The following is a 25,625-nucleotide window of genomic DNA, read 5'->3' on the forward strand; positions in this document are numbered from 1 at the left end:
CTCAGTTCACTCTCCATGTTGAGATTAGGTCTTTGTCCGGTTTTGAGAGACGGAACAGCAGAAAAGACACCTGACAGAGACTTCACAAAGATTGGCTTTTGGCAAAACGCAAAAAATCGGCGAGTCGCGCATGTGCAGCGTAACCTGTTAACGGCATACTGTACCCATTTACCCAAAAGTACAGGCATTTCTCCATGTATTTATTACTTAGTTTTATGTCCGTGTACTTTGTAATGTGTGAAGCCAGCAGCTCACTGTTGGGTACAAGATACAAGCACTTCAATGTAATATTTTTGCTTGGGAATAGATTGACAACGCTACAACGATATTAATCAAGGCTACAACGTTAGCCAATTTATTTATTTTTTTAAATTTATTTATTTATTTTCCAACCTGGCTTTTTCAGCCCCTCCTGCCTTCTTCCTCCCGTCCAGCCTCCCTGACGCGTACCGTTGCGGTCGTCCAGCCGAGCTATTGGCAGCCTATCTGAGATAACTTTTTGGAAAAGACGGGCTATGGACTCTATTTGGGAGGGAAGAACTTCCTTGCATGGTACAACCCATGCAGAGGCTGCCGTGTCAGAGTGCGGAACGTGCGTAGCCCACTTTTAGAGAAAATGTATGGAAGCCCATTCCCGCCACGCAAAAAAAAAAAAAAAAAAAAAAGGACCAAAAAACCAATTTTTTTTTCGTTGTCTTTTTTTCCGTTCACTTGAAAAAAGGCACACAAAAAGTTTCATTCCAGGAGAGAAATGAGAACTTGACTACTGACTACAAATGGCAAAATTACAGTTACAGCCTAAATATAATTGTAGCTAATATATGTACAGACAAAGTACATTGTTGACCTTCCATTAACTATTTTTAAGAACTGAGTAAAATGCAAAGTCCACACATATATTGAATGAATTATTTACTTTAAAGTAACCCATCAATACGGGCTTACAGGTGGTTGACATTGCCAAGCAAGCACTGTTTTATATGCAAGTGCTCTTGTTATTTACTAAAAGATATTTTGAATTGAAACAAGATTGGACTTTTTTTTTTTTTACCTGTACTTGTTTTGTTGTATGAACAATACATATTTACATTTAAATTAAGGTATTGTAAAACCAAAGTGATGAAATAACGTATTGCCTAGATGTTTTCTTTATTTTTGTCAACGAAAAGAAATCTATATTTTTTTTTCCTCCCTATTTTTTATTTTTTTGGTCCTAATTTTTTTTTGTTTTTTTTTTGGTCCTAATTTTTTTTTTTGTGGTGGGAATGGGCTTCCATAAAAATGGACTAACGTGACAAATGTCAACAAATAAAATTCTCAACCGGCCCAGAAGTGAATCGGCCCACGCGGGAACTCTCCCGATTACCCACGCCGGGCCTGACTGAGCGGTACCACTCGTATTGGTGATTACAACCACTAAGAACCTCATGTTGTAAGAGCACATCTCAGTGCAGCCAATACAATACTCTTGTATTTAATGTGATTTCCATATTTTCTTCATTTAACTAGAACTTCAGTGATATTCCTATTTCTTTACATTGTGATCTTTTTATTGCTAACCTTTTTACTAGGAATAAAACTCTGCATTGTGATGCTCATACGTATCGGAAACATTTGTTTAAAAATGTATTGTGCAAACCACAATGGAACATTTTGACTGTTTAAAATTTACAGTAATTTATCAGATGTGATACACTTAATCTCAGATGCAAGGTAACCCTCTTTAAATTTGAAGTGTGTCAAAATGACGTCATTTGAGCTAAAACTGTAATGGTCTTTGTTACGCCCGGCCTAGGAGTGCCAGAGCGTAGCACAAGGTCGAGTCTCCCCACCTCCCAAATGAGGACCAATGCTGCAGAGTCATGAACGATGATGTTTATTTTGTTCAGGTGTCAACAATTCTTCAGGGTGAGCCCGGCCCAAAATAACAAACAAAACAATATACGCAAGTCAGCTGCCTTCCCTAGATCATAACGGAACCAAAAGAAAGTACAAAGCACTTAAAGAAACTCCCTATTGAAACACAAGAGAAAACAGAATAAAACAAAAAGGGTTCTCACCCCTACTGACACCCGTTGTAACCCCACCACCCACAAATCAGTGCTGTGCAGCATGGCCTAGTTGGGAGCTGGAGAGAGAGCGCCGTCCACCACAGGTTTCCTCTTATGTACTCCGTCCAATCACCTGCAAGGGAAAAAGACCAGCAAAACATCATAGCACCCCCTCAGGCAGGGAGGTGAACAACATTAAGGGGAGGATTTACTCTCATTCATAACATCCCCCCCCACCTAAGATCAAACATTTCTTCCTTTTAAAGAAAAGTTTGTTCAACACCCTATCCGGGACAACGCATCCGCCTTGACATTATCAGGCCCTTTAAATCTCGTTGTTGAAGTCCTTTAGCAGTAGTGACCAGCGCATAAGTTGTTGATTGCGGTTTCGCATACGAGACAAGCACACAAGCGGATTGTGGTCGGAATACACCCGGACCGGGGTCAAGCTCGAACCAACATATACCTCAAAGTGCTGCATTGCCAACAGCAACGCCAAAGCTTCCTTCTCAATAGTGCTGTAATTCAGTTGTTTGTTAAATTTCTTTGAAAAATAACACACAAGATGGTCAATACCATAATCATCTTCTTGCAAAAGAACAGCGCCTGCGCCATGAGCACTCAGTGCGGTTACATGGATTCGAATTACTGGCTTAGTCCGACTAAAATCGAATTATCCCGTTCATGTAAACACCTTTATTCGAATAACTGTGGTCCGACTACGATCCGATTAACACCCCTGGATAACTCGATTCGATTCGATTGATAATTCGAATAACGCTGCATGTAAACGCTGAATCGGATCGGAACTGGACAATGCGTTTGTGCGCATGCTCAAGATCCCGCCGCTCTCCTCCCTCCCTCCCTCCCAAGTCGTGACCCGGAAGTCGAAAGAGACGATAAGTTGTCACGGCCGGCAGAAACAAACAAACGTAAAGGTCGGGTTACGAGCCGATAGTACCTTCGGTGGGTGTCTCTGCTAGCTCCCTGATGTAGCCAGCTAGCGCTGCTGCTAGTTCCCCGTTTGCTCTCCGCTAGCTCCCCCACAAGAGAGGAGAGAGCGCCGGCCACCACAGGTTTCCTCTTATGTACTCCGTCCAATCACCTGCAAGGGAAAGAGACCAGCAAAACATCATAGCACCCCCCCCTCAGGCAGGGAGGTGAACAACATTAAGGGGAGGATTTACTCTCATTTATAACACTTCTTTTGGACGCATCAATATTTTGCCTATACATAAGTGAACAGTGGACATCAATGTGAATATGAATGTTGTCTTAACGCTTTCCCTCTGCAGATTGGTATGTGTACTACTTGAAATGGACAGAGGACATAAAGCTGACAAGATTAGCAACTATTAACAAAAGTGAATAGTTTTACTTAATCAGTTCTTTATGAACTCATCCAGGCCACAACTGCCCCCTAACCCACACACAGGATCTGTTCCTCTGGGAATGCTTTGGATGCAAGGAAGCTGAATAAACATGGAGGCTTTGACTTCTGTCGGTTTGAAGTGGTGGAGCATGACTTTCAGCTCCCATGAGGAAGTGACATGATGCCCCACAGAGGGACGGGGAAGGGAGGTTCGGAGAACTGTGTGTGTGTGTGTGCGCTGTGTTAACCATGGTCAAGCTACACTGTCCGCTGTCTTTGATGTACTAACGTGATCAATTGATATCGATTTCGGGCATATTCATGTAATGTGCTGTAACTCTGTTAGGTTCATTCTGTACACATGACATCTATTGCTTCTGTCCATCCGGGGAGAGGGATCCTCCTCTGTTTCTCTCCGAGAAAGTTTCTTCCTTTTTGCCCCTGTGAATTCTTTTTTCTGTTGGTCACATGTTCCGGTCCTGGGACAGGGATGTCATGTACACAGATTGTAAAGCCCTCTGAGGCCAATTTATAAATTTGTCATTTTGGGCTATACAAAATAAACTGAATTGAAACAATTCAATGAAGGCAAAGCCATGCTGTCTTTATTTTACTGCGTATTCATTATAGTGCTAGCCAATTACATTGCTTTGTGTATTAGGAAAAGAAAAATAGCTTTGAACGCACTTGGGAATGCTCGCTCGCAGCGACGGTGTTGCTTTTGCCTTCAACGTGCAAATTGTTTTGAGGGCCAAAAAAAATGGATAACGAAGACAATATTGTGAGACTAATTTATGGGAGATTGCCTTCTGATGAGACGGATTGGCTTGCTCACTTTAAAAAACACATGCATGCTTTCCAGTGGCGGGCCATCTGGGCCCTCTAAACCTTCACTGGTGGCCTCCGGCTGCGTGCTTTGGAGCACCTGTGCCCGGACCTCGCCGCTTCCCGGGGCTGTGGATTATGTGCTTGCTGTGCTTTCTCTTCCCCCTACTTCTTGCGCGACTGTCATGCAGGACGCACTGTCCTTAGTTCGCCTCAACCGCATCGAGGCGCTGCGTAATTGAGCATTGCTGTGCAGCAGAGTCAGCTCTGGTGGTTGAAGTGGCTTCGCGGATCAGTCCACGTCGGTCTAAAGGAGCGTCTCCTTTTCTTTTTTTCTTCTTGTGACCTACCTCCATGCTTGTGGTGGTGCCGTGTAGTTCTGCGGGTTGTTGCTGTCCACAAATCAGAGCTCTCAAGTGTCAGGCATTGAACGTGACTGTCACGCTCTCCCGACACACATTTCTCACACAAAAAAAAAACTAGGCTATTTAATGTGCAGCAGCCCGCAAACATGACCTGGTCGCGCTGCCCTCACCATGGAGGAATCAAGCACATCTCCCCAAGTTCTGCTGTGAGGTTCCACTCATCAGCCAATCAAAAAAAAAAAAGGGCTGCGCAAATAGCCAATCAGAAAAACAGATCTTTTGTATCTGTTGTATCTGGGTAAGATGTAATGACAGACGGGACTAGAGCTGTCCGGTGGTGCGTATTTGTGGTCGTCGTCAGCATTTGACCAGTGTAGCCCTTAATTAAGAAGTAGCTACTACCTCTAAAAAATGTTTTGGTAAAATTTTTGCTCTCGTCAAAGTGATTGAAATAGCTTTGCAGGTCGGTCCACTCACCCTGTGTGACTAAAATAAGATAAGCTAAAATAATCCTTAATTAGTCTCTTAGTGGGGAAATGACAGGATTACAGCAGCATAAAAATCAAGTGATATAAATAAACAGAACGGGTGTGACCCCACCTTAACCCTACAAAATAAAAAATTACCAGTAAGAAGAATATCAAATATGCAGATGGAATAGAAATGTGTATAAAAGTACTTAAATATACTTTAAAGTGTGTATAAAAGTACTTAACATAGTTAAACTTAATGGATGTTGCACTAGGATATGAATTAAAGTAATCACAAGTTTTCAAAGTGATTTGTGCTCACAAATGTTCAGCGTGTTCAGAGTGGTTCGTGGCCTACTCGGGGCTCAGCTTATTGTGCAGCCTGACAGCAGCAGGGAGAAAGGACTTGCGGTACCTCTCTCTCAGACACCAGGGATGAATCAGCCGGATTGCTGAAGAAGCTGTGCAGCGCGGCCAGAGTGTCCTGCATGGGGTGGGAGGCGTGTTTTATCAGGAAAGAGAGCTTAGTCATCATCCTCCTGTGCCTCACCACCTCCACAGTATCCAGAGGACGCCCCAGCATGCTGCTGGCCTTTCTCACAAGTTTGTCAAGTCTCCTCCTGTCAGCTGTCGAGATGCTGCTCTCCAGAAGACCACTGCGTAAAAGATGGCTGACATCACCACAGAGTCAAAGAAGGTCTTCAGGAGTGCTCCCTGCACCCCAAAAGACCTCTGTCTCCTCAGCAGAAAGTCTGCTTTGTCCCTTTCTATAAAGTCTGGAAGAGTCTTTAAACATTAACTGCTTTGTTGTTTGATAATTTCTCGCCACACATCAAGCATACAGATCAGCCAGCATTGTTGGCAGTGAAAGCAAATGAATATGTCAATGCAGAATTAAACTTTACCTTTCTCCGTGACTTCTTATTTATTTACCCATTAACAGTTTAGTGAGGGCGGGGCTCTGTGAATCAGGATTAGCCACCTGCAGGGAAAGATGCTTGACAACGACATGATAGGATGTGACAAACATTTGAGTTAAACAATATTAATGTTTTATTTTCAGTGACATAATATCACCTCAAACTTCAAGATAAGAGGAGTTCCCTTTGAAAGATTGTCCACCGTGCAAAAATGAAAATGCTCAAAAGGCTAAAGAACTACAGAGCTCCGGAGCCGCGGGTTGCAGATCCCTGTGTTAGCCTAAAAGGTCGATTGAGCCAAGGGGGAAATGCCAGGTATGCTGGGTGGCCAGTTCACTCTTGTGGCTCACGCACCCTCTCTCAATAGAAACCCCTTTCTTTCAGTAAATTAAGGACTAGTTAGCCGGCCAACAAGACAACACACAGTATTGTATGAAACCCAAACTACCAGGGCCAGAATCTCTGATACAGATAAAAAAAATTATATATATATATATATATATATATATATATATATATATATATATATATATATATATATAAAAAAACTTATGTACCTATTGCTTTCCACGGTTAATTATTATTTCTTAAATAAAAGTGCAATAATTTGAATAAACAATGTGCTGAAATGTATTTGTTGAGAATAATTCATGTTTTAAAAGAATATTTTTTTATTTTTGCAAATAACTAATATAGCAATAACTAGCAGAAACTATCCTCAACCATAATTCTTGAGATATGCAAAGAAAACACTGACTTTTTGAGAGAAACTGATCGTAATCTTCAACACAAGATTGATATGTAGTATTACTATTTTGGGGTCAATCTTTCCGCCCCTAATGCCTAATGCATATGACAAATAAAGGGGAGTATATTAAAATGTACATGTTAAAGTAAATGAAGTAGTTGTTTTTTATCAAAAAGAGACAGTTTCCAAAGTTAGATCCAATGACCTTAAAGTGTATATTAGTACAAATGTACATTCAATCACAAAAACTATCCAAGGAATCTCCTCTGTAAAAAGTGCAAAAGCAAATATGTTTCACTTCTTTGACAGCAAGTGCAGACACAAAACCAGTCTCCAAGTTCACCACCAGATCTTGAATCAGAGCATCACAGGCAGTAAGACCCCCCCTGGAGGTTCGACTGGAGCACATGAGCACTGTGGCCCCAGAAGATTCAGCTGTCCCACAGCTAGAAACAGCCAGACACAAAGGCTTGTGACCCGACCGGTGGAGAAACAGCTTACTGATGCAACTGAAGAAAACAAAAGCCTTCTAAATACAAATAAACATTAGTAACATCTGCAGAAAGAGAAAGGGGAGGCTTGGTGAATTGAATTACTTCTGCTAGAGCTGCTGCGACCAAGTAGGTAACATGTGACCAGAGAGTAAATAAAGCGAACGGCATGTGGCGGGAATGTAGCATGGGGTTTGGACCCCTTAGGCAGACGGTTGCTCTGGTCTCCACGGTAGAGGTCTGGCCTGTCAGAAGACTGGACATCCACAGCTGTGTTTTCACTGTGTTTGTTCCAGAGGGCCACATGGAGAAGCTTCTAATAACCAATGGCTTCCCTCGGTTGACTATGCTCCATTAAAACACACACACACACACACACACACACACACACACACACACACACACACACACGTCTATTAAAGGCTAAAAGTGCTGCTATGATCTTGGTAATATTGTAAGTCGTAATGGCAAATGTGGTATCATAAACAGCTGCTCAAGAGAGTCCACATGATTGCAGGGCCCATTAACATGATACGCATGTATTGAGTGGAAGAAAAGTTGAAAGCTACATAAAGCTAATAGATTATATAAAAACATGCGTTTTACACAGTTTTTTCTTAATGCTTAAACACTAACAGTGATTCTTGAAGCACAATTTCTGAAACCATTAACACTTTTAGCCAATGCATTTACCAAGTGTGCCAAACTGAATGCACGTTCTGCTTTACACTAAGTTTATAATTTTATATTCTAGCAAAACTGTAAACATTGGTCTCTACATTGCAACACTATTTTGCCAATTGCTTTTCCACATTGACACATGTGAAAACACTTTTAGATAATAAAGCATAACCGTCACTTACAACACAGCTAAAACACACATTCATGGAAAGTGCAAAATCCTCTTTGACCAAATTATCAAAATAAAACAAAGACATGATTTTAGAGAGAGCCATAATGCTATTCTGTATTGATCAAGCATTTCCACCAGTTTTGGGAGGCTCTATAGAGGCACACGTCTGCATTTATTTGCTGCAAAATCACTAGTTAGGTCATCATATGAGTGTCTGAGCCACTTCACCATTGATTCTGATGACTGCAAGACCACTTCGACGTCCCTGCCCCATTGTTGAACACAGGTATGTTTTAATGAGCTTTAGTTTTGAACAATGTTGCTCAGCAGAGGCAACTGTAACAGGGAGAGAGTCAAGGCGCCAGGCTCCAGTGCACAGATTACACTTAACTGTTATACGTTTCTCTTTTCACGGATACAAATAAAAAATGCTGTGATTGGAATACAGGACAGGACTGGAGCTGTCCGGTGCGCGGCGCGTATTTGTCGCGGCGCGTATTTGTTGTTGTTGTCACCTCCCCCCGCTCTCCGTCCCCGGTCCCTTCGTCAACGGATCCCGGGGATATGTCGCTCTTGCCCGTCTTCAGAACTTGAGAGCCCTGCTAACATTAGCAATAACGTCAGCTAGTTTGAGGTGTATGCATAACCATTACATTATCAGCGCACATTTACCGTATTTAACAATTAACGAAGCATGGACTCACCTGAAAGAGATGCACGAGCATCATTTCGCAGTTTCTTTCTTTTCCTTTTTTCTGACTCCCGTTGTCGCCACTGAGAAGGGCACCACGGCGAGCTTGGGAAGTTGACTGTGTATTTGTTTTTTTGGGGGGAGGGTGAGGCACCATTGTAACTTTTTTTCGTAAAACACATGCTCAAAAGGTGCCTAATATTTCTATTAAATATCTCTTGTTCTGCCTGTTGTGTGATACACACATGCCCAAAAGGTGCCTAATATTTCTATTTAAAAAATATTGGCATTATAATTATTATAACTATGAATTTTTGTTGCATATTTTTGGTGCCCACCTCCGGGCCTAGTGCACTACACACAGCGCGTATGCGAGCGGCGGCGCTGTATATTCTTGTGGGCTGATACTAGTACCTGAAAAATCCAAGTGCAACCGGGCTGTTTTCTTTTCCTAGTCCTTCGACTTTTCAGACTGCAATCATGGGTCGGGGATTTTTTTTCTTTCTTTTTTTATAACACGTCATGTCTTGAGAAATTTATGCAATATTTTAAATTTTAATACTCAGCAGTTTCAAGGCCGTTGCTGAACAAGTTAAGTTTCTCCTGACAAAGTTTGCTTCCGGGACCCTCACTCTCTCGTTCTTTTCCGTAGTTGCTCCAGTTTGAATGTACTTCACTATTTTAGTCTTCAAGCTTGAAGTGTACAGAAACTGAATATTACAAAAATGTATCTCATCCTTTGACCACTCTTGCTCCTCTCCTCTCCACCATGCTGCTTTTGTTGGTTGATTGTATCCCCTTCCCCCAGCTCACAGGTGTGTCTCATTTATTTCCTCCCTGGCCCCACCTTCTTTTTCTGTCAGGGTGGAAAGGGCTATTCTGTGCATTTCCGTGTTCTCTTTCTGCCACAAGCATTTCAAACCACTTTCCAACAGCAGAATGGGTCATAGCTACGGACATTCATATATACTTTTGACTTTTTGAAGAAAAAAAAGTTGAAATCACACCATGATTGGTCAGGTGTGTGGAGGTATGGAATTTGGAAAGGTTTTGTTTGTCTCAGCATGCTAGATTACACTGAAGTGAACCTTTGCTAGCTTGATTAGTTTCCTGCTGGAGCAGTTGAAAGAAAATTGCTCCATGCATCATTGCCTTTCCCAGTGGCGGACTCAGACTGTCGGCGCGGAAGGGGCAGGGTCAAAACAATAGAACGTTTCCTCAAATGTAGGACAACCTTCATGGCCATGCATCATGTTTTCTCTTTTTAAGGCACCCGTTAAATAATAAATGGACCTGTACTTGTTCATCTCTTTTTTTAGTCTTCCGACCACTCCAAGCACTTTAGCACTACTTGTCATCATTCCCACACTGATGGAGGAGCTAAGGTGCCACCTGCCATCAGGACTAACAAATATTCATACACATCTCATTTTCTCCACTAGAAGAGTAACCTAAAGGGCAACTTGTCATGTTTTTAATAGTAAAAGTTGACTATCATCCATTAATTTGTTCTTGTTTTTCTATCTGCTGACCTGAGTTATGTGGCTGCTATGTGTTTATTCAATGGAACTTCTTGGGGCTTAAAAATGTTCAAGATATGAAATACTAAGCCACTGAGCTCATATGTCAAAATCCAAAGAGTTCATCCTCTGAGCAGGATGATGTTAAGAATGAATCCCAAATCATTAAACCCGTAAACCAAAACAAACACGTTTTGCTCTCTCAAATTCTTGTTATCACAATACATAAGTTTACTCAGTTGGTCGAACGGTTTTGGTGCTTGAAATTGGCTTGCCAAAGGTCTTAGGTTCACAAAAGCAGTGAAATATATGAATGAAATGGTAGATACAATGGTAGAAATAATGTAAACAAACTACGTGCATACCTCCGTTACGCCAGACTCTAGCAGCGGGGACAACCACCGCAAGGACCAGCTAAATGTGCTCACTCTGCTAGCATAAATATGCTATTGCAACACAAAGTTTAGTAGCTAAATACACTTTCTGTCATGGTCCCTGCTGTGCTTCTCTCCCCCCGTTTTCCTGTTGCTCTCAGTTTGCCCTGTGTGGGTGTGTCTGCCTGGGCGTGGCCTTCCCCTGCTACTGCCAATTTACAAACACACCTGCAACCCGTCTCCCTCATCATCAACCTCACAGTATATTACCCCAGTTCTCTCTCCACTCCTCGCCACATCGTCATTTCACACACCCGGAATGACTGCCGCGGCTTCTTTGGATCTCAGCATTGTCTTGTGCTTTCTCAGCCGCTCAGCTCCCCCGAACTCCCCCCCCCCCCCCCCCCCCCACGTGTGTCCTTATATAGTTCAGGTAGAACCAGTTTCTGTTCTAAACATTCAGATTGTCAGTATATTAACTACTTTACCAATTGCTTTACTTCTTTATTAACAATTATTTTTCATCTTTTCTAGTCCTTTCATATCTTCTGTCGACAAAAAAGAAAAATCCTCTTTGATTTGACAGTGGTGGTTGTTATTTCAGGGTGCTGGAAAAGGGACTAGATTCAAAACTGATTTAGTAATGCGTTCGTTCTCCTTATTGCCATTTCCTCCCTGGGTCTATGGACGGTAGGCGTGGAACATACAAGTTAGAAAGGCCATACACTCCCTGGGTCTATGGACGGTAGGCGTGGAACATACAAGTTAGAAAGGCCATACACTCCCTGTCCCTGGACAAAAGTCTTATTACTGAATTGCAGTTTAGGAAAACTGATTTATTACTCCAATACATTGAAGATAAACTTGCAATTAATAGTAACAATATAATTCTAGTATATAGGATAAAAGAGTAGAATAGAAAATGGCAGTTCACCCTTACAGCGCTAATTCAATGAAATAACATTACTACTCAAGTTATACCCGTACAAGGCCAACCAGGCCTAACCACGATCACACTAAATATCACACACACCATATATTAAGGGTCACAATCTTGGCTTTTTATTTAGTGTGTTTGTTTTATCTTGAATTTCTCTGCCTCTTGTTTCCTGTGTTCACTTCACTTCCTTTATTTGTATGTTTTTCCGTCGACCCAGAGTTTGTGACCATAGGTGAGGTTTAGAACGTAGACCGACCAGTAAATGGAGAGCTTCGCTTTCCGGCTCAGCTGCCTCTTCACCAAGACAGACCGGTACAGTGTCTGTTTTACTGCTGCAGTCGCACCTATCTGCCTGTCGATTTCCCGCTCCACCTTACCTTCACTTGTGAACAACACCCCACCTTACCTTCACTTGTGAACAACACCCCGAGGTAACTCCTTCGATTGGGGTAGGACTAGGTCTGAAACACACGGCCCGACACTACTGCACACGTAACATAAATAGGAAACGCAGAGGACAGGTTGACCGAGGTACGAATCAGAAAAAAATGGCCCCGCCAAATCACTTCCCAGTATTAGGGCGAAACTGTGTACATGAACAAATCACAACTTTCATAGTGTCAGATACACTATGTTCACATATACTTGAAGTCTGACATGATATGTGTTCTAGGATTCTACAGTTATTTATTTCTCTGACGGGTCATAAAATAGCACCTAATTGAAAACAAATGTCAATCTAGTTCTAGGTACCTCTGGGCCAATGTTTTTTAAACAAATTATAATAAAATACCACAAATGGCAAAAGGCCATTGTTGCTAAAAGCAAAACCATTTTCACCATCAGACACAATGTTTTCTTTTGGTTAATAACAATGGAAATTGCTACTTGGCAGCCTCCATGACTGCAATCAACTTTCCTAATTGTGGGGCATTTCAGCTTGCAGTAAACGCACCGAGGTGGGGCTGGATTCTCTTCAGTAAACATGGCCTTACTGACCAATTTGTGCTGTGTAGACAGGGAGTGCCGTTCTTAGCAGGGTGAATGACACTGACTGACGCTTGTAATTTAGAATGTTGAGCAGAAACATTTGCGTCGGCTATGGGAATGTATGTTTAATGAAAAGCAGGCAACATCAATGACATCTTTTTTTTCCTTTCATTTGAGTAGTTCCCACATGTATCATAATACTATAAACTATCAAGCATTTACTTAGATCTGAGGATTTCAAGATGATCTATTGGCATAGAATAACTGGAGTGGGAACAGTATTGCGAATAACCTTATTTTAAGAACAATGAATATTTTCTTTGTTGCATTCAGGAGGTAAGACTTGCCTGGGTGGGAAATATTGCAGCAGCACAAAGACAGACTAAGAAGTACAGGCGGGTCTCATCCAGCATTCGTAGCAATGCCTATGAAAACAAATGTTCCGTTATTTTTTGTACGTTAGCCACATTATCATGAACGAGAAACTATGAAGACCGTTGAAGCACGAAAAATGATGAGTAACTTTACGTAAGATATTATAACATATATAATATACATGACAGTCACATGTGCATAGAAGAGATTTGGAAGCCATGTGTTAACAATATGACATTATTGATATTAATACAAATAAAAGTTCTTACACATAAACTTTATTAATATTATACTTATAAGGTGTATCATGTATTTTAAATTAATGTGATGAATATGACCTACGACTGCTATATGACCGCTCTCAAAATATGAATTATACTGGTAGTCAAGGTGCAGGTGTAATGTTGCCAATTCAATGTTACTGTGTGTGTGTGCGGTTGTTCGAAAGTGTCCAAAACATTGAGTGATTTGAAATATATTAAACTTAGGAAATACACTTTGGACATTAGAGAAAAAATGACTAATTTTCATGTCAGTTACTGCGATGCATATAATAGATCTAATGCTTCGTTTAACTGAAATATGGTTGCAGAGTTAGTTACATCATTTCTTTTGATACAGCCTCTGTGATTCATGATATGCTTCATCTACAGTGTGTAGGCCTATTTTTCACAACCTGTACTGATCAAGATTTTTATTTTCCATGTAATTAAAAGAGGTAATTATGGAGCTCAACAATTTTTTGCAATGCTACTGGCTCTTAGAATGGATCACTGTGTCTACAACTCATTTTGAAGAATATGCCCTTTGATTTAAGGGTGCTTATTGGACGGTAGATAATGTAATGTATATATTTGAAAAAACATCTTTTCTTTTTACTGAGCAGCAGAACTTGGGTAGTTGCTAAATGAAGAAATTGTTGAGAAAACAATCCATTGGCAAGCGTGTCCTCACATGTGCAACCAAACAGTGTTTTGGGCTAATTTCTCCATTTCGATGGTCTCTGCCAAAGCTGAGCTCAAGAATGTTGCTTTTCAAATGGTTAACATTTCTTGGCTGTAACATGTGAGAGCTGAATTAAAAGTATGTGAAATTTTTAATAAATATCCCAAATGTAGTCAATCAAAGCTGCAATGTTCCCCTGAGTCTAAATGTTTGTCTAAACCCAAAGCTTTGCAGCCCACAGTTGCCCTGGCCGGATGTCGTCATAAGACCATAAAATTCCTCCATGGGCTCCCAGTCAGCAAACACAACTGCTTCTTCAAGTCTCAAGATCAAATGAGTTTAATTTTGAACACCTGTTGAAAAACACCTATTTGTTGTTAACATTAACGTTATCTGTTTGTCTGAGCACTTTATCTTATACTTAATTTAATATCTATTGCACTTTTGTTGTCATTGATTGTTGATTGTCTCATCTAATGTTTGCACCTTCTGCCAAGAAAAATTCCTTGTTTGTGTAAACATTCCGGGTAAATAAACGGTTTCTGATTCAGATTAATTAGCAGCACAGTGAATGCATAGAAAGGATATACAAAAGAATGTGTCCGTTTAATTTCTTGAAGGTATTATAATCTTCCTGCAGGAATCTTTCCAAAGTTTATAAAAATTCAGTGCCCCATATCAGCATTTGCCACACTAATGTAACTGTCTCAACATTATTACCAGAAAAACACTAAGTGGATATGTGATTTAGCAAAGGTGTATAACTAACAAATGCTTTCCATGAGTTCTATACCGTGGTATAGAGAGCAAAAAATATTTATGAAAAATGTGTGCTGTTAAAATTGGAAACAAACTAAATTAATTCCTCACCCAGCGAGGATGGTATGACGTTTGACTTCATTTAATTAAGCATTGCGTTTGTTAATGCAGGAAAGAGTAAAAAATGCTTATGCCCCCAGCTGCAATAAGTGGAGCGCCAGCTGATCAAATCATTGTTTCTAATCAGTCACAGACCATTCTCACAACAAGGCCTGACTTCCTCCTCACTGATCTCTGCTATATCAATACTGCTACACATAGCTGCTGGCAACACTTTGCCCCCTCCAGCTCAGGCGCCACCTTTACGGATCAGAGTTCGTCATATAGCACAATGGTGAGATGGTTATAAGAGCCATAATAGACTTAATAAGAAATCTTTAGTGATTTATAAAAAATGTGTTGAAATAACTTAAAGAAGTTACATTACTGACTGTCATAGCCTATATTCCTCTGTTGAGGTTAATCAGTCTGCAGAGCAAGACAGCTTTTTAACTGTTGCGCCAAATTTAGCACTGAATGATTCGTTTAACTTCATACTTACTGTCTCTGAAGACTCATTACGCGTCAAGCTCTTGAAATGTATTAACAGGGGAGGAAAGTGATCACTTTGCTGCCTGGAGTGGGTTGAACTTTAGCATCTAAATCAACAGACAGAACACTAAATTGCACGCCGTGCTAACTTACTTAAATACCTCGTTAACTGAAACGCGTGCTATGGTACGGTACGCCGAGCCTACAGAGCTAGCTTGGCTTGTGCACAGTAGAGGTGGTGAACATTAGTGGAACTTGGACAACTATCTCTGGAAAATCAGTGAACCCAGAGAGAAACTGTTGGACATTAGCTTCTCAAGAGAAAACTGATGGTTTTGAAGCAAATGCAGACGATTTTGTGCACTGACTGAGTCTGGTGAATGGTGCTTTGCTATGGAGGATTCTGACCAAAAGAGGGCGCCAAAGCCCATTGAAAAAGCTTTGGAAGACAGAATCAGGCCTTATTGCAGCCAGAAGAGGTAAATTATCTCAACTTTCAGTCATGATGAAAACAATTAAAACTCTTAAGATTGGTGGCACGAATGTGAATGAAGTGCTTTTTCAGAAATTTTGCAAAGTGTTCAAAAAGTTTGAGGATGTTAATGCTGAAGTTATGGCTTTTTTAGATGAAGATCAAGGTTCTAGGTTTTTATTTTCCCCATTTGTATCGAGACCAACAATCCGACACATTGGACATTTTTGTGCAGAGCTCTCCGAGTCAACAGTTTTGGAAATAAAAACACACTGTAATAAGAAAGAGAAAAAAATATGAAAACACTATACATAGGAGGGTATATGTAGAAAATGTGGTTGTATGTACAAGAAAGGTATTAGTTTAAAAAAAAAAAGTGTTATAACAGTAATAAATAGGCTAGGTATATAACACAAAATATATCACCTATTGCACATGATATGTGAAGTGAGGTAATGTTTGGTTATTGTTACACCTATTTCAACAGTTTTGTTTGGCTATCAGTCTGACAGACGAAGCTGTTGAAAAAATGTGTTCTGTGGGTGATGATGCTTTACGCTCTGCTGTCTCAGGTTGTACGTGCAGCGTCTGAGCAGAGAGTGAGCTGGGTGGAGTGAGTCTCTGATGATTCCCTCGGCTCTTTTCCGACAGCGCTGCACATACATAGTCCATGGTAGAACGTTTTGTCCCACGGACCGCGCAGTCTTTATGACTCTTTGCAGAGTCTTTCTCTCTGCCTGTGTGGTGTTACTATACAGGACAGTGATGCCTGCGGTGAGGATGCTCTCTATCAGTTCTCTGTAGGCCTGGGTGAGAGGGCGATGGTTCAGACCAGCTTTCCTGAGCAGCCTGATGAAATAAAGCCTTTGCTGGGCTTTTTTCACTGTGACTGTGGTGAGTCTAGCTGAGATCAGATGTAACCTGCAAGTCCCATGAATCTGTAGCTGTCGGCCCTCTCCACCTTAGTCCCTTTTTAAAAGGTGCATTTAAGAAATTATGTAAATTTGAGAAAATGACCTCAAAAATGAAGGGTTAAGGGTTAAAGGCACTTGCATATGAAGTGTTGTCTGTCATTACTTTCATCAACATGAGAGAGACTGAGATAACATGGGATTTAGGAATGACTTCATACTACACACCAAGCTTCATGGGTTGTGTGCAAATGAAAAATGATTACAACAGTTTTTGTTTTCAAATAACATATTTACTTTGAGTCATATGTTCTATAGAAAAACAAACTATTTACAATGTTTATACAATATGAATGTTTCAGTTTTGTTTTTTCAATTGCAGTTTTCAGAACAAGAAAAACCAAGGGCGTAGGTTTGCATAGGGTCCATAGGGACTAGTCACGACCAAAGTTTGGACAAAATATTTGCATACACACTCGTCTGTAATAGTATAGAAACTTTGAAACGGATTTTTCACTCCTAGTATAATATGTTCAATCCATGTCCATGTTTTCCAATGCGCCCTCGAGACAGCAAGTGAGAAAGTGCCTGGTCAGAAACACACAAGTTACGTGAGTCATAAATACAGAATGAGAGCTGACAGTAGTCTGACACGGATGGTAAGATACTAAAATACGCCAGGAAAGAATACAGTCTCATATTAGTATTTTGTTTGGTCACAACATAGATATTGTTGACCCCTTTGTGCTTTGTAGATAAGAAAATGCCACCAAAAAAGAAAAGAGATATCTGAAGTTTTTTTCACCACGTAAGTAGCTATCAAGAAGCCAGGTTGTTGCTAGCTAACGTTAGTAGTAGGCTAACTACTCACACAGTGCAAACCCGCATTATTTTGAAATGCATTCAGGATTCTCAGAAATCCAGTGAAGATGCAGTGCAGGTTGATCCAGCAGAGCTCCAGATGAGATCCTACTGGCATTTTGTTGAGAATTATCTTGCATTGGCAATGCAATTGAAGGACATTTGGGGAATCTGACATGTCAGTGCTGCACCCTCAAAACGAACTGTCCACAAACACGTCCTTCGTCTGTTATAACTTTTATTAAAACAAGTCCCATGTTGAGCACAAGCACATGTTTTGGTCTCCAGCCTGCATACTGCACGTCTTCCTGCTCTAATTAGTGAAGAGAGAAAGCTCTCTCTTCTACAGTGTGAGGACAATACTGTCTTCCCTTCAATCAGTATGTGTACAGGTCATCACTGTTCTCATAATAACTTGTGAATTAACTTAAACTCACATTTAAAGTAAATTATTAGAAATGGACAGTCGTATTAAATCAGTAAAAAATATGAAATAACATTTCCAGGTGCTATACCAGCACTTGATTGTGAATTATGTGATGTTGAATAGAAAACAAGGCTGTGCCATAACATCTGAACCTATTACCTAAGTGTTCTAAATTGCTTTCAAAACAAATACATATACTACTCATAAGGTCTACATTGATTTATTAAGGCATTAATTTGAAATGCATTCAGGAAACTCCTGTGCAGATGTAGTGCAGGTTGAGGGAGCAGCAGCTGGACCCATCAGGGCTCCAGGTCCCACATTGATTCTGCGTTGAGGTGTATTATCATGGTTGACAGTGTAAACATTGTCTACCTGTTTTAAGTGCATTATTAATATATTTTGGATATACAATATACTGTTACTGCATATTGGCATGTTATATTTATTTAGTTAACTATTTATTATTATTTATTTGGTGCAGAATACTGTTTTGTATTTAAACAAGTGTTGATTGTAAAAAAAAAAAAATGTTATTTCTCTAAATACAACTAAGATTGTATTACTGTTATTATGTTTAAATCAGTTCCAGGTTACACAAATGCTAATATATATTAATAAAGTTGGCCTGTTCGACATAATATTAACTAAGTTTTTTTTATATGGCGGGGGTCCCTACCAATGTTGAGACCAAACCTACGCCCTTGCCTGCTAACGTCAGCAATTACGTCAGCTAGTTTGAGGTGTATGCATAACCATTACATTATCAGCGCACATTTCCCGTATTTAACAATGATTAAGCATGGACTTACCTGAAAGAGATGCACGGGCATCATCTCGCAGTTTCTTTCTTTTCCTTTTTTCTGACTCCCGTTGTCGCCACCGAGAAGGGCACCATGGCGAGGTTGGGAAGTTGAATGTGTATTTGTTTGGGGGGGGCATCGTAACTTTTTTTGATCAATTCAATATATCTTGTTCTGCCTGTTTTGTGATATATACACATGCCTAAAAGGTGCCTAATATTTCCATTAAAAAACATATTGGCATTATAATTATTATAACTACGAGGAGTTTTTGTTGCATATTTTTTGCCCCCCTCTGGGCCTGGTGCTCTACGCACAGCGCGTAGTGTTCCTTATGGCAGCAGCGGCGCTGTATCGGCATGACTTTGGCTATTGTAGATCATTCTGGTGAATGATTATGTTCGCGCTTTGTATGCACGCTACGGGACACCGTACTCGAGGAACTGCACATGCGCAGTAGGGTTCAGAGCGCTGACCTGCCGTCAAGTCAAAATGCTAACCGGTGATACTCGGTATTATTTAAGTTCATATCGCTTCTACAAGTTCACGAAATAAACAACCGGCTTGGATTTAAAGAAAAGACTCCTCACTCATTTCGACATGGCGTCAGAAGAGGGATAAATCTATCGCCTGTGATTTTTATTTTTTTTTCCTCGTGCGGAGCGGGCAACTAAGCTAGCGTCTCAACGTACGGAAAATATGGCAGATGGATTTCGCAGACCAGACCCCCTCCTTTTTGACGGGAACATCACCGAGAAATGGTGGATTTTTTAAACAAGAGTATGATATCTTCATAGTAGCGGCGCACTCAGACAAGACTGCTCGGACAAAGGCATATATCCTCCTCAATCTCGCAGGAGCGGAGGCCGTCGAACGGGAGCGTTCATTTGTTTACGTAGCAGAGGTGAGAGCGCCTGGTGATAATGGAGCCGTCATCGTTCCGGCTGAATCCAGAGAAAACCCCGAGTGCTTGAAACAGAAATTTCGGGAAGTGTGTAACCTTCAACACAACAAAACTATGGAGAGACACAAATTCCATTCAAGAAATCAAAAGCAAGGTGAGACTATTGAATCCAACATCACTGACGTAAGGATCAAAGCTAAAAGTTGTCACTTTGGAGACCTGTCAGAGGAATTGATTTGTGACAGAATAGTGTGTGGCATCAGAAATGATAGTATAAGAAAGGCTTTGCTACGTGACAGTGAATTAACCCTGAATAAAGCCATTACAATCTGCCGCGTCTATGAAATGACTGAGGAGAGTAATAATGCTCCAGCCCAGCCTCAAACAGCTACTACTGTTGACACAATTCAGCCAAACTCCAGTGGTTGATACAACAGGTCAAGACCTAGACCTCAAGCAGGCTGACGTGAGGCAAGATCCATTGCAAACTGCAATAACTGTGGAGGCAGCCATGCTGCACAGAGAGACAAATGTCCTGCCTTCGGGCAGCAATGCCATATCTGCAGCAAATTTAGTCATTACAAAAAATGCTGCAAGTCCATGTCATACGGACAAGGCTATGAAAAGAAAAGCTACGTAAAGAGAGGGGACTGCGGAAGATCAGTGCACAAGTTAGAGCTACAACAGCCCGATGACAGTGCCAGTGACGACACTTTCTATGTGGACGGTCTCATAGTGGACACTATCAATCTTCAAACAGGAGGACAAGATGAAGGATTTGTTACACTACATGTACACGACCAGCCAATCGAGATGAAGGTTGACACGGGCGCAAAGAGCAATGTGATGTCAATAGACACTTTCCGACAGCTGGAGAATGGCAAGCGACCCGTGGAACAAAGTAAAGATATCAACCTTGTGGCTTATGGAGGCAGCAAAATAGAGACTATAGGCATAGCCACACTGCTTTGTTGTTTAGATGAACAGCAACACACAATACCTTTTCTCATAGTGGACAGAGACGTAGTGCCACTATTGGGATTCCGAGCATGTGTGCAATTTGGAATTGTCGCAATGAGCCCACACGTTCATCAGGTCAGCGCTGAGAGCAATGCTGAATTCATCAAACAGGTCCAGGTACAATACAAAGACGTGTTCAGTGACGAGCTTGGATAACTCCCTATCACATACTCCATGACACTGGATCCAACTATACAACCGGTAGTTCGTGCGGCGCACCGCATCCAGGTGGCCATGCAAGCACGTGTCAAAGCTGAGCTCAACAGCATGCAGAACAAAGGTGTCATAACCACTGTTGCTGAACCTACAGACTGGGTTTCGTCTTTGGTTGCAGGACACAAAAAGGACAAACAGGAAATCAGGCTGTGCATCAATCCAAAAGACCTCAACACAGCCCTGAAGAGACCTCACTATCCAATGCGAAGCGTCGAGGAAGTTGCTACTCAGATGTCAGGTGCTACAGTGTTCTCCGTTCTAGATGCAAAGAGCTCATTCTGGCAAATACGGCTCGACCATAAGTCATCAATGCTGACCACATTCAGTACGCCTTTCGGGCGCTACAGATTCCTCCGCATGCCATTCGGCATATGCTCAGCAAGCGAGGTGTTCCAGCGCACAATGGAACAGCTGTTTGCAGGGTATCCGTGTGCCATCTTAGTCGATGACGTCATCATAGGAGGCTGTGATATCGCAGAAACGATGCCAACCTAAGAAAAGTGCTCGACCGGGCACGAGAGATAAACCTCAAGCTAAACCCTCTCAAGTGCAAGTTCCGCCTGGACCAGGTCTGTTATGTGGGTCATATTCACAAAGGAGGGCCTCAAGGCCGACCCCGCAAAAAAAGTGGCGATTACAAACATGCCAGTCCCTCAGGACGTCTAAAGGCTGAATTATACTTCTGCAACTCCAACTACGGCTGGCCACACAGTTGGATTGACAGAATCGTTTAGATTTTTAGTTCCCCTGCGTTTTCCATACTCCAGAACAGCAGTTTGCGCAACGACCGTTGAGTCAACCTGCACACCGACGTTCACCTATATCTCCCTCCAGGAATTCACCTCCATCTGCGTGTCCTTATACTCCGTCAGACGGGTTTTATAAATGCTCATATTTGTCGACCTCTTCAGCCAAATGTTCTTCAACAAGATCCATTGTTTGTGTTTCTGCTGTGGCTTTTAAAAACAGCGGTATTATACCATGAAACCGGAAATGCGAGACTCAGAAAGGATGTGGTTAGCGGACCAATCACAGCCTTCCGGGCTGCGTACGGCTCGCGTAGCTTTGTCGGATAGTCAGAAATTTGGGGTGATGCACGCAAAATGGCCGATTTGACCACGAAAGGTCGGCCATGCGTGTCTTGCGTGCTTGCGTCTCTGCGTAAAACCCGAGTGTAAATCAGCCTTTAGCCATGCAACGATTCCTTGGCATGGTGAATCACCTTGGGAAGTTTATCCCAAACCTCAGCGATATTGCCGCACCTCTGAGACAGCTAACACACAAAGACGCTGCGTGATATTGGTTTCCGCAGCATCAGCAGGTGTTCGACCGTCTCAAGTCATGCTTATCCAGTTCAGCGATTCTATCCTACTACGACGTGAGAAAACCAGTCACACTGACCTGTGATGCGTCATGTTACGGACTTGGTGCTGCATGTCTACAGGATGGGAGGCCAGTTGCCTATGCATGCCGTACGCTCACGGACACAGAAACACGATATGCACAAATCGAAAAGGAACTTTTGGCAGTGGTGTTTGCATGCACCAAATTCAAGGATTACGTGTATGGGAAGCCCACGGTCGTTGAAACTGACCACCAACCCCTAGTCACGATCCTGAAGAAGCCCATCCACACTGCTCCTGCCCGACTGCAAAGGATGTTACTACAGTTACAAGCCTATGACATCACACTGGTTTACAAGAAGGGTAAGCATATGTACCTAGCTGATACCCTATCACGAGCTCCAAACAAAACCATCTCACAAAGTCCAGCTGCAGACGACACGTTTGATGTGATGTCTATTAGCTACATCTTGACTAACATACTGGAGGAGCTCCGGACCCACACGGCACAGGATCAAGTACTACAGACTCTCAGCACAGTCATCCACCGCGGTTGGCCTGACAAAGAACGCAGCGTCCACCCTTCCATTCGTCCATTCTTCCCTTACAGAGACGAGTTGGTAGTGGAGGACGGGATAGTTATTAAGGGCCATAGAACCGTGATTACAAGTTCTCTACACAGAGAATACATTAACATTATACACAGGGGTCACCCAGGTTTAGAGTCAACCAAGCGCAGAGCCAGGAGCACAGTCTTTTGGCCGACAATGAACAATGACATTGCAGAGGAGCTGCTGTCGTGCTCCGTCTGCAATAGCATCAGACCACACCAGCAAAAGGAACCTCTACAACTCCATCCGGTTCCAGTCTTGCCATGGTCCACAGTGGCTACTGATATGTTTGAGTGGCATGGACAACAATACCAGGTGCTGGTAGACTCTTACTCAGGATGGTATGAAATTGACCTCCTCCGTGACGCAACTTCAGCAGCGGTGATCACAAAGCTGAAAAGACACTTTTCCGTTCATGGTACGCCTCACACCCTCATCACTGACAATGCAAGGCAGTACACAAGCATACATTATACATTTCAAAGATTTTGCCACTAGCAGCCCGGAATATCCACAATCGAACGGATTGGCAGAAAGGGCGGTTCGCAGTGCCAAACAATTGATGGAGAAATATCACAGAGACGGGACCAACGTCTTCCTCAATCTGCTGAACATCAGAAATATTCCCCACGACCAAGCATTGGGCTCACCCGCGGAACGTCTGAAGTCACGACAGACACGCTCAGCTCTTCCTGTCAGCACCAGACTGTTAGAGCCAGCTCCAAAAATCACAAAGCAGGTTACTGCCTAACTCCAGAATAAAAGGCTCACCCAAAAGCGATACTCCACGATGCGTCAAGCCGCCCACTACAGCCACTCGCAGAGGGACAAGTTGTCAGGATGTGGACTACCAAGGGACACGACCGCCTGGGCACTGTGAGAGAAAGGTGCAAGGAACCACGCTCCTACATCATCGAGTCCGATGGAGGGGCCTACAGGAGAAATCGTCGTCATATCCTTCCTGTCGCTGAGCCACCACCAGGACAAGTCGACCCTGCAGACCTCGATCGTCAATATCCCGACCCAGCTGCACCGGACAGTCTCCCCTCCACGCCGCAAACATCTCAACTGATTCCGGCAACACTTCAGCAATCCACCGGTAAACAGCGGAGGCCTGCAGCCCGCTCTCCTAAAGAGGTCGCACTGGTTAACTCACTATATGTGACGCGCTCAGGTCGCATTTGCAGGCCAAACCCAAAGTTTGTATAATGAACATTGGGTTATCAAAATGTAGCCCTTTTTACCTAAATGGAAGAAGTAAAGCACATTCACCCTAGGTTCAGAAAGTTGGACTCTGACTGGAAATTGAACAGTGATCATTTATTGCTTCCTAAACAATTATTATTTTGCAGTGCACAGACATAGGAAAAAAAACAAACAAAATAGAGCTCTTTAATAAAAATAAAAATAGAATAAATTCAAATAAGTGTCCTTTCTTCTATATCACAAGAGGTAGTGAAATCCTGTATTGGATATTTATGTGTGTCAGTTCGGTCTACTACCCGGGTAGGTTTTGTGGTGAACGTTCTTATCTGTGTCAGTGTGAAGTGAGTAGATGTCTGTATTCTTCGGAGTGGATCCCAATCTCCGTTCTCAGAATCGGTTCAGAATCGTGCTGATCAATGCCTGATCCAGCTTGAAGAAAAACCAATCTACACGCATGGTGCAGAAACACATTCCCATTAATATTCATATTCATCACAACTTTCTACTACACCTACTCTGATTCTCTGCATATTCATAACGAAAGGCAGTATATACACAGTTTAAATCATTGTAAATGATGGTGTACACACTTACAGTAGTGTTATTTTAACACAATTATTCATTATGAACTTGTATTTTAACATATTTATATTTTTAACCGTAAATTAATTTTACCAATTCACTTTTTAACCCATCATGAGTATTTAACAACAACAATAGAATAAATCACATGTAAATGTACACAAAACAGTACATCACAACAATATTCTTACAACGTAACATCATATTCCACCTCTGTCTCCATCATTAAATATGGTAGTGGTACAATAGCTTGGTCGGCTACACCATTAGCACCGATATTTTAATATGACAGCAGGCTACCTGAGCTAGCTTAGCGAGCTACCCGCGATTAGCGTTAGCGCGGCAGTTAGCGATCTTTCTAAAGTCATTTGTCCACATAACACAATGATACAACAGTACCACGGTGGGTTTAAACATTAATTAACAACTCCGACTGGTTTTATGAAAGTGTCTCAGTAAGCAGCATTTCCACATTAACTAACATCAACAAGCTAATACCAAGGCCTAGCCTCTTAGCATGTAGCACTGCTCTTACCGGAGTTCAACAGAGGGCTTACACGGTCGAAGCGGCTCCTCTCTCTCTCTCTCAACTCGCAAGACTCTCTCCTAATAACGGAATAGTTATCAACATACTATGCGGGGATGAATTGTAAATTTATGAAGTTTACAACACGTTTCATACCCAGGTTCGTTAGCTCACTCGTGTTGCTCTCTGCTCTGTGTCTCAGCGTGAGTGAACGCACTCACTGACAATGACAATGAATACATAGCTGATGCGCCACCATGGGGTGGGGCATGGTAACTACATTTAAATCACATACATGGGTTTAGTGACCATGAGGGTTACAAAAAGCTGAGGACTTTAAAAAAAAAAAAAAAAAAAGGGGAAAAGCTGAAGCCGCACTGGACTCTATGGGACTTACTTAGTATGTCTAGTTAAAGTGCGATGAATGTTCGAATGTCTTGTAATATAAATGCATAAGTTGGCT

General features: G+C 41.9%; 2 long non-coding RNA genes across 2 annotated transcripts; both read right to left on the reverse strand.

Annotated features, from left to right (window-relative positions):
* Nucleotides 1-1,911: 1,911 nt before the first annotated feature.
* LOC137798627 (uncharacterized) lies at nt 1,912-6,378 on the reverse strand. Its single transcript, XR_011079376.1, has 3 exons — nt 5,499-6,378; nt 3,013-3,156; nt 1,912-2,184 (listed from the first exon to the last, which is right to left on the reverse strand). It is a non-coding gene; the product is annotated as an uncharacterized lncRNA (long non-coding RNA).
* Nucleotides 6,379-24,157: 17,779 nt separating this feature from the next.
* Nucleotides 24,158-25,383, reverse strand: LOC137798584 (uncharacterized). Its single transcript, XR_011079366.1, has 3 exons — nt 25,319-25,383; nt 25,172-25,242; nt 24,158-24,500 (listed from the first exon to the last, which is right to left on the reverse strand). It is a non-coding gene; the product is annotated as an uncharacterized lncRNA (long non-coding RNA).
* Between the last annotated feature and the right edge of the window lie 242 nt (nt 25,384-25,625).

The sequence above is a fragment of the Clinocottus analis genome, unplaced genomic scaffold (assembly GCF_023055335.1).
Source record: "Clinocottus analis isolate CAN_PGR_092001 unplaced genomic scaffold, fCliAna1.0.p SCAF_30, whole genome shotgun sequence".
Classification (NCBI taxonomy): Eukaryota; Metazoa; Chordata; class Actinopteri; order Perciformes; family Cottidae; genus Clinocottus; species Clinocottus analis.